This window comes from Phalacrocorax carbo, chromosome 2 (assembly GCF_963921805.1).
Source record: "Phalacrocorax carbo chromosome 2, bPhaCar2.1, whole genome shotgun sequence".
Taxonomy (NCBI): Eukaryota; Metazoa; Chordata; class Aves; order Suliformes; family Phalacrocoracidae; genus Phalacrocorax; species Phalacrocorax carbo.
Window position 1 is genome coordinate 21,380,472 of NC_087514.1, and position 16,895 is coordinate 21,397,366.

Below are 16,895 nucleotides of genomic sequence, written 5' to 3' on the forward strand. Positions count from 1 at the left end.
AGAATACAGAATGGGTTTTTATGCAGAGTAAGTTCAGCATTTCCTGCATTTCAAATTTGTTGGCCATATTCCCCTCAGACATTTTCTTCACTGTAATCAATGTTTTTTTCCCAGTCAGTCTGCAGCAATCTACTTTTTACTGCCCTCTGTGGGCTTTGAAGTTTTTTAGTTTGTTTTTTTTTTTTTTTTTTCCCTTAGACATTGGAATTTAAATATCCATCCCTGACTTCTTTAACTGAGAGTACTGTCAGGCATTTGGGGGTAAAATGTCAGACATTTTACTTTGAGGTTGTGTGTGTGCTGTTCTCAGTAGCGTATAGGAAGCTTGTTCAGCTCATGCATTGCTTTCACACATTATGCAGATTTGTACATGTGAGATTAATTTGCATTGTTTTCAAAGACACCAATAATTGAGCAATGTGTTATGAACACAGTCACAGGCTTATATCACTATGTAAATGTATTAAATGCTTCAGAAAGGTTTTCTTAGTACTCTTGAATAATAAAACAAATCGTAGGTCAGTTCCAGCCTTCTTTCAACATTACTGAAGTTGTGCCCCTGTAAAATAGAAAATCATAACTCTTCTATTATTTAATTATGGCAGGGCATGCACGTTGCAGTAGGCTTTGTAAACCCTAAAATAAATAGAGGAGACCTTTAATGTGGGCAGAAGTGCATGTGTGCAGCATTCTGCACTGGGAAGCTGCCGGAAGCATCTGCCTCTCAGAGACCGGCAGTAAAAGCAGAGTGCTATTAGTGTTGCTATTAAAAACAAAAGAGGGAAGTGCAGAATACTACTTTGGGACCAATATTTAATCTAATACGGCCCCTTGATTTTCCCTCAGTAATCTCAAACAAGTCATACGGTTGTTTACAAAGGAAGATTAGGCAAGGTCGCCAGTAGTCAGCAGAGCAGGGCTGGGGGCTTGCACTGATGTGATTGAGCCATTGGTTGTCTTCTGTAAATCAGTATGAAGACTACAAGTATGCTGAGATCATCTGTGATATCACAGAATACATACATCCCACTACTGTAAAAACTAACAGCAACCAAGGTATGATCATCTTAAAAAGGGGGGCCTCCAATAACCAACAGGCAATATACCATGGGGGAAAAATGCAGTTGCAAGTTTTCTTTGGAACTAGTTAAAAAGTTTCCTTCCATGAAATTTCCATATGGATTTATAAAACAAAACCCATTAGTAAAAAAAAAAAAAAGGTCTTAAATAGCCTTTATAAAAAAACAACTTGCTGAAGCTAACAATATGTCACAGACGCTGTTCTAAGGAATTCTTAAAAGGAAGACATGTCAATGTTTGATAGACCATTATGAATTTCCAATCAGCTCTGGGAAGTGTGGTTTCTAACCACCTAGAAAACTGGTCCCACCATTAAAAAAACCCAAACAAACAACAGAACAATACAAGCTAAAACCAATTGAAAAATTAAAAGGGGAATGTTGCTTCTCAAATATTACAATATTACATTCCCTCTCTGCTGTTCTCGCTCTGACAGAAAAATACAAAGATGCAGTAAGCCAAAAGGTAAACTTCTTCCAAGCTGGTTTAAGAATAAGTGCAAAATTTAAATTCAAGCCACTGGAGAAAATTATGTTAGCTACGCCAAGATCTATATCTATAGCGTATGTGCTGTTGTATAATGACGTACAGGCTGCCCAAAAATAGCTGGTCAGGGTATGTACTTGAAGGTGCATTTCAGTATTTGTATTCAGGCATCACGCAGGGTCAGCACCCAGCAAAAGCAATGCTAGGGAGCATGGCGGGCGGTAAAAGGCAAGGAAGGCACTAAAAGGGCCATGAAGCATTCATGTATTGCAGTTTGCTGATATATTAATGAAGACGAAGGAATCTGGCAACCCGATCAGATGTTCCCCTTAAGTACTTCACTCCGGGATCACCATGATAAAATTGCCTTGAGATTTGGTAATTTGACTTTGGGCATAACATGCAGAATTCCTTTTGCATGCTTTGTGTAAGCTTTAAGAAAAAACTACCTAGAATGAAGAGTTAACTACAGCTGCTAGTTGTCATAGGTGTCCTTGGGAGCCTTTTGCCAAAGCACCAAGGTGATGAAGTTTTCCTGTTGATGCTACAGACAGCCACACAGGTGTTTTAGGGTCAGGAACATCATATCCCTGCTTATCTGGTGGAGGTTGCATAATAATACTGGCGCATTTCGGTCTGGAGGTAAAAAAAATGGAGAGACTGGACTGAACAGCTAACATGGCTACTATCAAACAACATCAATATGTCTCAGCTGCCAAAAACTTCTTGTTCAACTCCAGCGTTGTTTGAAACTAGACTAAAACAAAAAGCATAAATAGACAAGAAAATTCTCCAACTACCATAAAAATGCTGAACTACCTTAAATAATAATTTACATTTTCTCTCTTTCAATAGAAATTTTATAAGAAAACCCAAAATTAAATAAACAAACAAAAAAACCCCATAGGGAAATAATTGGGGGATGTTTTAGAAAAAATATCCTAATGTTTCCTTTTATCTGAAAAAAAGAAGAAAACCCTCCTCCACATTTTGGTCTTGAAATTTCAGAACCTGTTTACCTTTTGTTCAACATAGGTATAGGAAATTTTTTAAAAAAATATTTCAAAATTTTTAAAAATTTACTCAAAATGACAAAAGTAAAATATTTCAGATTTTTTCAATTCTGTGTTGGAAAGAAAGGTGGAAAAGTACAGAACTATTTATTTTATTCAACTTAATTTTTAAAAGCTTTTTATCCTGTACCTGTGTGTTTGATGCAACCCCCACAATAAATTTTTCCATTCTGTACTTGACACCTGAACATCCATGCCACTTTTTGCTGCTACTGCAAATTCTTGGTTCCCATCATATTTTCTTTGCTGAATGATGCAGAGATAAATGACTGCTATTAGTAATGCAGCAAACAGCCCATATCATATTTTTAAGCAATATTAAATCCAATGCAAACAGGATCTCTGATGGTTTTTCTGTTTGCTTCTTTGTTTGTTGCAGCAGAAACCTGCTGTTTCCCAGCAGGCTAGAAACTTCTGGCATCTTCTGCTTTCAGGTCCCACATTGCAAATAGTTTCTCTTAAAAAAGAAGACAAAGCGTTTCCAAAAACAAGTAAAAGGGTCGCAGGTGCATATTACTGACTGTTTTTATTGTGGATTTTCAAAGATTCTGAGTCACAGTAGATATTTTTAGCTGTGCTTTAAGCCACTCTTTCTGCTACATTGCCTAGATGGAAATTGTTTTAATAGTGGTTTGATCTTGGTGCTCATTTGAGTTTAGGTCTATTGTCAAAGAAGTTAATCTCTCAAATTTCTTTTAGTACAAAGATCTCTAGCTATCTGATCCTTGTACCACTAAGCTTGAATTTTCAAAGGTATATTATTTACATGTCTGTCTTAGGACAGAAAGCTCTGTAATTATGTTTTTGCATGTATAATATACAATTACCTATTGCATTGCTGTAAATTCCAAAAAGGGGGCTGACAGGGCTGACTGAAAATTTGTGAGGTTTCATGAAAAAAATACCTGTGTTAATATTGTTCTTGTATATCTTAAAACATCATATGCTATTAATTGTTGACTCAAATACAGCTTTTGTACAAGAAGCTGAAGTATATCTTCTGCTATTATGGGTAAAGTGAAGTCTAAATTCTATAAGATTTTTACAATGCTTAGAAAAACCTCCCTTCATTTTAGATTTGTGTTCCGTCTGTGCTCATTTGTGAGTTCCAAATGCAGATTGTGATTTTATCTGTAAATAGATGACCATGAGGGATTACCTCCTAATTACGTATTTTTTTCTGATTTATTTCTTCTGAATAAAGTTTTATTTTAAAAATTACCATATTTGGAGGTATTTCAGACAGACTTATTTGTAGGAAACATATCAGGGGCCAAAGGCTGAAATGAAAAGTGATGGAACTTATGCCCTAACAGATCTCCTCTATTTCTGATTTCTGTATATTCTCACCTAAATTCATAAATATAACCAACTCACCCACTGATAATAGTGAGCGGTGTAAGGTGGAAGAGGTATTGCAAAGTTTTACAAGGGACATGGAGAGCTCACTGTGTGAGAAGAGGAAGAACAGTTTGGCTTGTTTAGCTTTGTAGAACAGAGGCTGAAAGGAGAGATGATTACTTTCCCTAAATACATAAAAGGAACAGTTTGACAAGAGGAAGAACAACTTTGTTCTCTAAAGGCAAATTCAGTAGAGGAGCAAATTACTATAAATTAGCTACTAATACACATACAATAAAAATGAGAAGAGGATCCCTGTATGACAAAACAATAAAATTAAGGAAATTTCATGGAAGGGATTATGTGACCCATCTACTTATAATGTTAGGGTCTGAACCCACTGAGTGACGAGGGCTTTCCTGTCCTGTGTTTCTGCCCTCTTCAGCAGCCCTGGACAAAAATTGCATTGTTGAAGTTCCCAAGAGATTTATCAACACTGGCGAGGCATTGGGAACCAAATGTGTTTGTGGTTAAACATTTTTATCTTCAAGTTCTAGCTCTCAGTAAAGTTATATTCTGCTCTCTCCAGGTATAATTTGTTAGTTTGGTTTCTTGCATATTTGTTAAGAATATTGCAAGGATATATACCCTCAAAAGAACCCATGAGCTTTGCAAATGGGTTGAAAAGAGCTTGTACATAAAAACTAGTGATTTTTCTTTCTATTTTGCAAATTGTTTATTTACCATCCTAAGACTACTCAGAAATTTAACCTTCAATTCTGTTATAATTTCTGATTAAAATAATGTTTCATGTGTTACCTAATGTTAGTGCACAGGAAAAGTGTGTTCAGTTCTCTTTTCTGAAGTGAAATCCCCATCAGCCTACATCAGAAAGTACCCCGACTGTATAATCTGTCACAGGATATTCCTATTTGCTATTTTTTGTTCAGATAATGGATGTGAGAGCTGGACCCTGACTATCCCACTGGTGGTCAAATATATTGGAAGGGTTTTTAACCTCACTAAAACAAGAAGGAATGAGGGCCATGAGACATCCAAGACAGAATTCCTATCTAAATACAGTGTTTCAACCAAAAGTTTAATTACTTTGCAGGTAGATGATTTCTCCTGAAAGCTGGAGAGAAGAGAAACAAGACTGAAGTTCTTGTCTGTCTCGAAAGCTGAGGGTCTCTCTTGCAAGGGTACGAATGTCACTAAGGACTTTGTAAAACTGAACATAAGCACTGTCAGGTAAAATCCTCCTGACCTGGTTTGGCAGGAGCTCTGTTGCAGCTCCCACCATGCATATGGACACCCAGATAATGTGAATGATCCTCTTTCTTCTTTGCAAAGAAGGTGCCAGTTTCCTTACCATGTCCAAAGCCAGAATAGCAAGGCTGGGGTATTGTGGCTCCTTCAGGCTAAGCCTGCCAGAATGTCCATAAATCTGTCTCACTGAATCACAAAGACTTACATGATGAGGGAGTAGCTGGCCTTGCAATTTATGTAGCTGAAACCGCTGAATGCATGTGGATCTCACCCACAGCCTCTCCATATTTTGAGAACCCAGAGAGACCAAAGGTCTGCATGATTTAACTGGCATAGCACATGTGCAATAAATAGGAGTTTGGGATGGTCTTGGAGAATCTGGTCACCACTTTGATGCTTTTTTCTACCTCTCTTCTTTTTTACCCTCAGGGAGAAAATGGTCCAGGAGGACAGGTGCCGGTTCATGCACATTAACTCCCCCATATAGCCATCGCATTATTAGGTCTAGCATTCTTCCCTAAAGTGCACTGCAAACTCAGAAGGAGAAGGACTGGGCATTGGACATCATAGAATCGCTCAGAAAGAGCATGATGAGAAACAGGGAGGTGATGGCATCAGCCTTGATGTAGCCACAGATGTGGTACCATCATGTGCATGAAAGACAAAAAAGACAGAGGAGATTTCCTAGAGGGGTCCCGTTTGAGAGAACTGAAGTTTGCTGCTGCTCCAAAAGCCCTGAGCACCGTCCCAACTACCCAATCTGAAGTAAACCCCAAACCATATATAACGAAGTGGCAAGAAACCATAACACCAGTCATTCTCATCTACTCTTTCTGTGTGAAGTTACTTGTTGATGTAAGCATAGCAGCACTTCAGCAAGGATTTAAATGCTTTGTTGTATAAGGATACATCTAAGGTCTAGCTATTAATGGTTTTGTAAGATAGCAAATGTCTTTGAAAAGTAAAAAAATGTCAGTCAACTGTCTTCTTCCAGATAGTGCACCTGGAACCTACTAGAACTTCAAACCAATAAATGGTGAAGGAATTGTGTTTATGATAAGAATTTCCTCCAGAGTTGCATTTCTAACAATTCAGTCACTGTTTGCCTTAGGAATTCACTATGCACAACAGCAAGTAATACATTAAAGCAGTTAACTTTTTAGTAATGGTATTTTACAGTAAATGTTGATAAAAATAAAACATGAATCTTTTTACAAAACTTCCAGGTGCTGCCTTGTTATTTTGACATAATTATCAAATTAGTTTCGTTTTTAAAAATTCAACATTTAGGTGCAATTAGAGGTTTTATTCTGGTGCTGTTCTTCGCTTTTCCAATATACACAATTCTAATATTATGATATGTTGTTTTCTCAAAAGAGACCTGGGGAAGGGGAGGACAGTAAAAGGATGGATAGGTGCAATTCAAATATCTGCTGTTGGATCTCGATGCTACACTGGGCAGCCATTATGTGTTCCTGTGTATTCCTTTTGTCTTGCAATTTTACAGCAAGCTGAAACTATTCCTATACTGTAAAAGAACATGTGAACAGAAAAAAGCATAACACAGCTGTACAGACCCTAATAAATAGCACCAGCCGTAACTGTAATTGAGAATGCTAATTTCAGACCCTCCTAGGGAAATATGTGGGAAGGCAAATGCAATAAACATTTTTCATTTGGGCACAGGATGACACAGTGCATTCCTAACTGAGTTTGTGGGCATCAATACTGACATTTGCTAGCAGAAGAAAAAATCATTGAAGACTGATTAATCACAAAACCCAGAAATTTTTAATAGAAACACAGTTCTTGTTGTTCTTTTGGTTTGGGGTGTTGGTTTTTTTTTATTATGTCTACATTTTTAACATGAGTTGATGCCTCATATTATCACTTCCTGAATTTTGTTAAACTTGATTTTTCTTTGCCCCTCTTTTCTGATTCGGAGTATTCTTAGCTACCTATGCCACCCTGCATAGATAAATATTTGAAAAGCATGGGACTAAATAATAAGTCACCCTTATTTTGGGGGTATTTAACATGAAGCCACATTTGAAGAGGCTGAAATGACTTTTCTTCTTTCAGTCAAAGAATTTAAAGATAAGGGCTCACAAACCTTGTATGCTATATAGTTAACAGACCATACAAGTATTTCATCTAAGGCAGCACTTAAAGTTAATGCTTTATTGATACTATGACTATCTCTACAGCTACTGTTTCTGTCTGCATCCTCAGATAGTAAAATACCAGTTGCTTAAAGGTTCCAGGTCATCTTAACAGCAAAATTTGAAAGAGTGCATTAGAAGAAAAATATCAAAATGAAGTTTTCAGAACTTTCCAAGGTGCAAAAGTAATATTAGGACCTTCTGAAGGATAAAAATGGCATACAAAAACTACAAGGGGAAAAAAAAATTGTTACATTTATTTGCAAGTGAGAACAAGATATGCAAGACTTGTCAAAACAGTGTTGGGGAAGTGTAGGCCCTGCTGCAGTCTTCTAGGCATGCAGCAGAAAGAGGAGTGTCACCATCATTTTAGCACCTGGGGACCTACCAGGAGTTGATCAGCTGTCCACAGCTGGTGTGATAAGACAGATACACCATCAGCTCACACACTCTGGAGCAAATTGTTCAGGCAGCCCTCATCCAGAAATGCCAAAGGGCTTTAAATATCCTGTGATATTTACATACATAATTCATTGATCAGATGGATCGGAATATACTGGCTGACAGTAACAAAGGATAAGACAGGAGTTCAGGGCTTAATTTAGGATTCAGGTGATCTGAATCCAAATTTCTTTTCCACATGGTATTCCCTTATGTCTTCAGCCAAGCTGTTGAGTCCTATTTCAACGTGTGCATGCACAGCATTCATATTGTGGAGTGTCAGTCTTAAGCTGCCCACCAGAATCCATAGCACTGTGTTAGGTTCTCATGATTCCCATACTGGGAAATTCCCCACTGGAAGTCTTTGCAAACTGAGGATGACTGGAGCAACTCCCTTATGAGGAAAGGCTGAGAGACTTGGGCTTGTTCAGCCTGGAGAAGAGAAGACTGAGGGGGGATTTCATAAATACCTATAAATACCTAAAGGGTGGGTGTCAGGAGGATGGGACTGGACTCTTTTCAACAGTGCCCAACGACAGGACAAGGGGCAATGGGCACAAGCTGGAACACAGGAAGTTCCACCGCAATATGAGAAAAAACTCCTTTCCTGTGCGGGTGCCAGAGCAGTGGAACAGGCTGCCCAGGGAGGCTGTGGGGTCTCCTTCCCTGGAGACGTTCAAACCCCGCCTGGACACGTTCCTGTGCCCCCTGCTCTGGGTGTGCCTGCTCCAGCAGGGGGTTGGATGAGATGATCTCCAGAGGTGCCTTCCAACCCCTGCCATTCTGTGATTCTGTGATTCTGTGATTTGCAAATGCAGGCAACTACTTATGCAAACAAGTAAGAAACTCCAGGGAGGGGTATCAGGAAGAAGCCATGTCCCTGACTAAACTAAATTTTAATTCTGTGCAGAATGGTGAACCCTCTTCTAGAATGAGCTATTTAAGGCAAGGGCTAAGCTCAGTCCTTTCTTACTAAAGGGAAAACACCTTATGCTAACACAATATTTAAATTATTTTAATTTTTTTCCTTCACAGCTTTTGCTCAAATGTCAGTTTATTCAAGAAATAGTTCTCTGCACAGGACCTGTACAGATCTGCGCTTTACCTATGTATATCCCAGGCCATCTGGAAGCAAGCACACTGCAGTAAAAAGGCACTGGTTTTGACCTAAAAATCCCACAGAAACAAAGTGTGACAGGGCTGGCTCACCTCCCTCTGGCTTGCGGATAATGAATCAAATACAGGTGAAGCAAAAGGTTGTATGCCTAGGCTGGTTTTTAATGTTAGGTAATGGAAAGAATCCGGGTGAGAGATCTCCTGCTTTTTCCTTGTAATTGAAAATTTGAAGGTTGGAATTTGGATGTAGCGGTTTCCATGTGTCTTGTTCACACAAACCAAAGAAGCAGAGTTACAGTGTTTGGCCAGTGCTGTGGAGCAGGGACCCCTGTCTCAGTTCCCTTTGCAACAAATAGCCCAGCATTCCAGTGGGAATCTCCCCTGCTGAGGTTCTCACCAGATGGTGAGGTCCTGGCTCCTTCCCTAATACTTCATTCCTTCAGAAAGGAAATAGTAGGAAACTTCACAAGTAGCCTAAGTATGACAGATCGAAAGCATCTTCCCCACAGTATTTCAAAAAAATGTAGTAAAACAAATAAGGAAGTATAAAGTCCAAACTGAGCAGAATGGAGATTTAGAAACAGGCTTTCCTATTCAGAGGGAGTGAACTAACCATGAGCAATGGAGTATAATAGGCTTCAGAGCAGCGCTGAAGTCAGTTGTGCAATACTCCACCCTCTGGGTCTCTCTGGAAGCTCCTGCTGGACAGGGCTGCATTGATGAGTGGCAGCTTTCAGAGACCCACTGAAGAGGAGGCCTGAATGACATTCATATCACTTGGGTATACCAAAATTTGAATGTCTAAAGGTCAGGTACCTTGTGATGGGTTGACCCTGGCTGGACACCAGTTGCTCACCAAAGCCACTCTATCACTCCCCCCCTCAGCTGGACAGGGGAGACAAAATATAACAAAAGGCTCATGGGTTGAGATAAGGACAGGGAGAGATCACTCAGCAATTACCGTCACAGGCAAAACAGACTTGACTTGGGGAAATTAGCTTAATTTATTACCGATTAAATCAGAGTAGGATAAAGAGAAAATATAAACTAAGTCTTAAACACCTTCCCCCAACCCCTCCCTTCTTCCCAGGCTCAACTTCACTCCCCATTTTCTCTGCCTCCTCCTCTCCAGCAGCGCAGGGAGATGGGGAAGGGGGGTTGCCATCAGTTCATCACACGTTGTCTCTGCCACCCCTTCCTCCTCAGGGGGAGGACTCCTCACACTCTTCCCCCTGCTCCAGCGTGGGTCCCTCCCATGGGGTGCAGTCCTTCAGGAACAGACTGCTCCAGCGTGGGTCCCCCACGGGGTCACAAGTCCTGCCAGAAAACCTGCTCCAGTGTGGGGTCCTCTCTCCACAGGTCCACAGGTCCTTCCAGGAGCCTGTTTTAGTGCAGGCTTCCCATGGGGTCACAGCCTCCTTTGGGCATCCACCTACTCTGGTGTGGGGTTGTCCATGGGCTGCAGGTGGATATCTGCTCCACTGTTAGCCCCCATGGGCTGCAGGGGCACAGCCTGCCTCACCATGGTCTACACCAAGGGCTGTAGGGGAATCTCTGCTCTGGTATCTGGAGAACCTCCTCCCCCTCCTTCTTCACTGACCTCAGTGACTGCAGAGTTGTTCATCTCACATATTCTCACTACTTTCTGCAGCTGAAGTTGCTGTTGCACAGGGTTTTTTTTTTCCCCCTTCTTAAATATGTTATCCCAGAGGTGCTACCACCGTCACTGATGGGCTTGGCCTTGGCCACCAGCAGGTCTGTCTTGGAGCCATCTGGCATCAGCTCTGTCTGATATAGGGGAAGCTTCTGGCAGCTTCTCACAGAAGCCACCCCTGAAGCCCTGCTCCCCCCCATCCCAAACCTTGCATTGCCAAAGGAACCCAATACTTACATTTTGCTCATACAGGTTTTAGGTGGGTGCTGCCAGGGCCTTGCTTGGCTTCCTTGAGTTGGGCCTCTGTGCCATTCTTGTGAAACACCACAACTTCCCAACTGTATGAGTAGGTTGCGTAAATGTAGTTAGCTACAGTTCTGCTCACAGAATGTAGTGAGGTCCCTGTAAGAGCTATCAAAAGACATATAGGCTATGGCAATATGAGCACAGATGTGTAGCTGTATGAATACTTACTTGTCTAATTCCTCTTTTTTGTGTATGTTAATTGATGGGGAAATACTATCTCCTAAGAACATTTCTACAAATATTAATTATAGCATATGGTTCTATTAGATACGCTCTAGGGCTGAAAGCTCAGGATGTTTCCTTTAACATTTCCTCTGTTTGAACCAACAGATAAATGTTCTCTGGAATGGTAATTTTTTCTCCTGACAAAATAAAAAAATCCTAAAATGCCCATCTCACTGAAGTAATGCCATGAAAGGGCCAATTTTCAGTAAGCTTCAGACCAGCCTAGCATTTCACATGCAGAAGTTTGGGGCATGCAGACTGTGAAGGTATGAGAGCAGTGGCAGCTCGCTGGTCCAAAAGCCTGAAGCTCTGAACTGGAGGCCTGATACCGACTCAGGCACTGACTAACAGGAAGTTGGGCAAACGAAGATGTTTTTCCCAAATAAAGGTCATACGGTCATCTACCATAGGCTATGCCAAAGGTTTGCCTGCAAGGAATGTCAGTTACCTTTAAGATAGATATCCCAGGAGTATAAGCACATGATTTTGCTTTTATCAGCTTTTATTCTGCTTTAAAAGGATCATGAGTGCAGAAAATTTGGATACTGGTATTAGGATCCTAGGGCGAATTGCTGCCAATATCGCCATGCTGTTGGCGCACTGTCACTCTGGTGTACTGCTTGTGGTGGAATGCTTGTTATCTGGGGAGGTTATTGTGTTCAGATATCAGAACTTTGTCTATATTACACAGTTTTAAAACACAGTTGTATTTAAAAATTGTAGAGAAAAAATATGATTATGCTGTACATGAACAGAGTTATGCAGGCAAAAGCCAGTGTAGTTGCAGCCATGTCAAATTAGTGTTACTTGGATAGTGATAAACTCGGGGTGGGGGAAAGCCCTTTTCTGGCACACACTGTCTCCATTCAACAATGGCTTACTGTGGTATGTTTTATTTTATTGTTTAATATTGCTGGAGCACAGATCCAGTAGTCATCATATTCTTGTAACAAAGTTAATGTGTTTTGGTGACTCCAGAGTCCTTTGCACCAGTGTATTCTCTGGTACTGTTCAAATTCAGTTAATAAACACTGCATAAATAATGTCAAACTTCCATCTTAGTTTTCAGTGAAGTATTCTGTTGTCCTGAAAAATGAAATACGGAACGCCATTCACCTTTCCTTCTTGTATTAAGATATATGTCTTGAAATCTTCTTCCTTTCAGTCAGCCTAGATATTCACAGCTTCGAATAACTCACTTCATATGATTACTCTAAAAACAAAAGGAGAAACCTATTATACTGTATCATGTCTACAAACAGGAGAAAAGAATCATTTTCCTGCAGAGAATTTTCCTGGGGAGAAACACATTCCATTGTGGAAGAGAGAATCTAACTCCACATCTCTAGATCCAAGCAGGCCCTAAACACTGTGTGTGAATAACAATGAAGACCAGAATGAGTACAGATTTAATATTAACACTTAATCATAACATTTAGAGAAAAAAAAATTGAAATTACTACTTGTCATTAATTTTCCAACTTTCTCTAAGTATTTTAAGTTTTGGGCCCCTCATTACAAGGAAGACATTGAGGTGCTGGAGCATGTCCAGAGAAGGGCAATGAAGCTGGTCTCGAGCACAGGTTTTATGAGGAGCGGCTGAGGGAACTGGGGTTGTTTAGTCTGGAGAAGAGGAGGCTGAGGGGAGACCTTATCGCTCTCTACAACTACCTGAAAGGAGGTTGTAGCGAGGTGGGTGTTGGTCTCTTCTCCCAAGTAACAAGTGATAGGACAAGAGGAAATGGCCTCAAGTTGTGCCAGGGGAGGTTTAGATTGGATATTAGGAAAAATTTCTTCACTGAAAGGGTTATCAAGCATTGGAACAGGCTGCCCAGGGAAGTGGTTGGGTCACCATCCCTGGAGGTATTTAAAAGACATGTAGATGTGGTGCTCAGGGACATGTTTATTGGTGACCTTGGCAGGGCTAGGTTTATGGTTGGACTCGATGATCTCAAAGGTCTTTTCCAACCTAAACGGTTCTATGCCTCTGTAAGATCTTGCACTTTTTGTGATATGCTTCCTTAAAATTTCAAATCCAAGCAAATAGTCCAGAAGCAGAATCCGAAGCCTGATTTCCTATGGATTTCTGTCTACTGTGAACTAAAGAATGAGTTTCCAAATGAAACATTTGCTGTCGTTTGCAGAATTATAACTATGCTCTCCTTTCTGGATTCTCTGACATTTGATAAATCATGAGGTGACACTACAGCCATTTTTTTTTTCTCCTCAGTCTTTCTGCTTGGCTATGTCATAAAGCTCACCTTTCTTAAACTAGTGGCATCTTCTTGCTTTGGAAGTTATTGAAAAGCACGGAGAGAAATGGACAGAGCAGGGCTGCAGTTGCATAAATTTCACTTACAAAACAAAGCGGGAGGAAACAAAAGGCACCTCAACATTTGTCCCTGCAGTTGAAATATCATTTTAACACCTCTATATGTAATATCGAATTGCTGTGACAATGTAGATGTCCTGCCTGTAGAGAACCGGTAAAATAGATAACACATCTGAAGATAATCCATAATGCTGTCACTCATCTGAAGATAAAAATCCCCACTGAATATATTCAGAGAACCAGAGAATAGAACAGATAGTCCTCCTTCCATTTCCACACCATACTCTTCACTGTTTCTGGAGAGAAAGATGATGGTTTTCAAAGGGACTAAGACACCACATTGTATATATAACATATTGCACTGAATTCATTCAATGACAGCTTATCAGATGACTGACAAAAGCCCCGTGTATTTTAAAAAAGTATATGCTTCAAGACAACATTTCCCAGTGACTGATTGATGAGAATAAGCTAGTTTGAACACAGTGCAGTTAGCAAATGCCATTCTGGTACAGGAATGTGAATCAGACAAACATTTGATAGAGCAAAGAGGAATGCTATATAAGAGTATATGTCACAGAAAGGACGAGGTCACCTTACTTTTACTTTACATTTATTTTAACAGCTACCTTTGATATACATCTGCACTTACCTGATTTGGAAGCTTTTTAAAAAGCTTCCTTTTAAAGAAGCTTAACTGAAGCTAGGCAAGGCTGAGTTACTCTTTACAGTTAAGCTGACAACACATCTTCGAACTGTGAGCTGCAGCACACCCTCAACAGTAGGAAGAAAGAATATGGCCACGTAAACTGGTTTCACCCTTCCTGTGCTGCACTCAGGCCCGTAGCATCTTTGCAGCACAGAAGCAGGATGACTGGTGGCTGGTAAGTGGAGACTGGGGAGGCGGTCTAGTGGCTGAGTCATAAAGCATTCATGACCTACCAACAGACTGTGAGAGGAAATTTACCTGTCTTAAAATGTAGAGAACATGCTAGCACAATATATGATTTTGTAAACCTCTCAAAATGTTGTTCTGAATGTCATTCTCAACAGCCTTTCATGCTGGACACTGGTTACCAGAGATTTAATTGTTCATTACTATTCTTGATAGTCACAAACCTATGGAATTGTTTCATATGTTTAGTAATATGTGTGGTTGAACTTTATTTACACTAGACTTATTTGCAGACATAGTGCATTCTACAGCATTTGAAACTAGCTCAACAGAGAAAAATGAAGCCAAAGATTTAGAAGGTGTCAGCACAAATTTGTTGAGAAAACATTTAAAGCAAACTTAGGACTCTCAATAAGAAGTAGTTCTGAACTATCATAAAAGAAAGAAGCACCACAGCACTTACTGCACTGAATAGGACCTGCTATCTGCAGGAATTTACTTTAGCAATTTGTATTTACAATATGCATTATGGAATTTCATTACTGTGAAGTATTTCAGTACTTCACAATAACCTTGTAGGAATAAACAGCATGTCCCTTCTTTATTTCTGAGTTTAGAGTGTGGAGTACGATGAAATGAAGGAAGGCTTCTGACAAAAGCACTCACTAAGTAGAAAATTTGGTTCTTAATGTTCTTCGCTATGCTACTGCCACATCCTGGTAGTGTCCAAACGCCCTAATTACCTAAGGTTCTGATAGTAGAGTTCCTTATACCTACTGATCTGTTCTGGCAATGACTAGAAGTACTTTTTCAGTCACTCCAAAGATGAGTTTATTTTACAGAAATCCTGCCAGGTTTCACAGACTTGGCATGTTTCTTTTATTTGGGTGAAGGGATGAGTTAAAACCTGAACAGGTTGGGTTTACACAAGAATACAGTTAGAAGAGAAGAGGATGTTGTCATCTCTGCTGTCTTCAGACAGCTGGAGAACTCACCCAAAAAATCTAAGGGCTAATTGCCTCCTCTGCCTGACAGCCCTTGAATCCCTGTCTCCCAGTTCCCCGTAGGATATCCAGCAATCAGACTGTAAGGTGAAGTGCCATGTTTGTCTCTTTTGCAGAAGCTGTTTCATTTCACATGAAATATATAATCAACAGTGCAGTGGACTATCCAGTGAAAACGTGAACGTCACTCACTGCTTTAATGATGGTATTCATCTGGGAAGGGGAATACTTGCAGCTAATGAATCCACAAGTATTTCAGATTGAGTAAGCATTGGAGCAAAATGCACAACACAAGTCTCTCCCATTTCTGCACAAATTTCCTTACCAACAGGCTGGGGAGCAAAGCTCACTTTTACTTGCTCTCTTCAGCATTTACCAGATGGGTATTTAATTATCTCTTGGAAGTGGAATAGTCTTGCAGAGGAGCCCTACTACAGAACACCATACTGCCTCTGCTGCTCAGGGCACTCTTCCAAGAGGTGGGGAAGAGGATCCGATCCACTCAGAAAGAGTGATGAGCGCACAGAGGAGCATTCAGTTGAGACATTAGGTATTTCTCATCATTGGCTATTTTAAACAAATTGCCTCTTAGCATTTTGGGCTCAATAGATTCTACTTTTCTCTGCCTTCTTCCCAGCTTACGGCTTCAGATTTTATTCAATAGCCAGGCAACTGAAATACTGCAATGTGAGGGGTGACTCATTATCAGCAAGTACAGATAATGCAAAGGAACAGGTCTTTATGATGTCCAAGAAGTTACCATCAGGACCAAAACACACAGAATGTGAGGAGCGTAAAGCTTGGAAGCTGAAACCTCAAAAACATGACTGAGAATGTGTGACATTACTTGAATTGTCTTTACTGCATTTTTATAAAGGCTGATGAAAAGATCTACAAAACCTGTTTTCCCTCAGCATGTTTTTATTTAAGTAACCAGAAAAGAGATGGAGGGAAAAGCCTTTTGGAAAGAAAGATACAGGGATTGAAAAGTCTGAAGCAATTTGTCAGTGGCAGATTACATCCTTTCTTTATTGTAGAACAATCTTCAATAAGATTAATGAGACAAACAAAATGAGTTTAATAGAGAAATCCTGTAGGGATCAAGTGTTCATGCTATGTGTCTACAGTTACCGTATAATCTTGTTTTAGCTGATTAGATTGTTTTATCAGAAACCCAGGTAGAAATGTAGAGAAAGATGGAGCTCAGCAGGATACTTCCAAATTAAAGCATATAAGAGTAGACACAGGTCATGCTGACTCATGTGGCTGATGCACATGCAGAAAGAGTAAATAACACTGCATTTCAATAAGCTGTCACCTTTCTGTGTTGTAATCTGGATGTACCATTTTAGTGGGAGGTTACTCAGATAACATAGACTGATACAGAAAAGTCTCAAGATTTGTTCTCACACTGCCTAATAAAGGAAATAAGATTTAGGTGTGAAATTTGTCTGAGAAGGATCACCTGTGGTTTTTTCTAGCTAATATATAGAATGTATCCTCTTTTATGG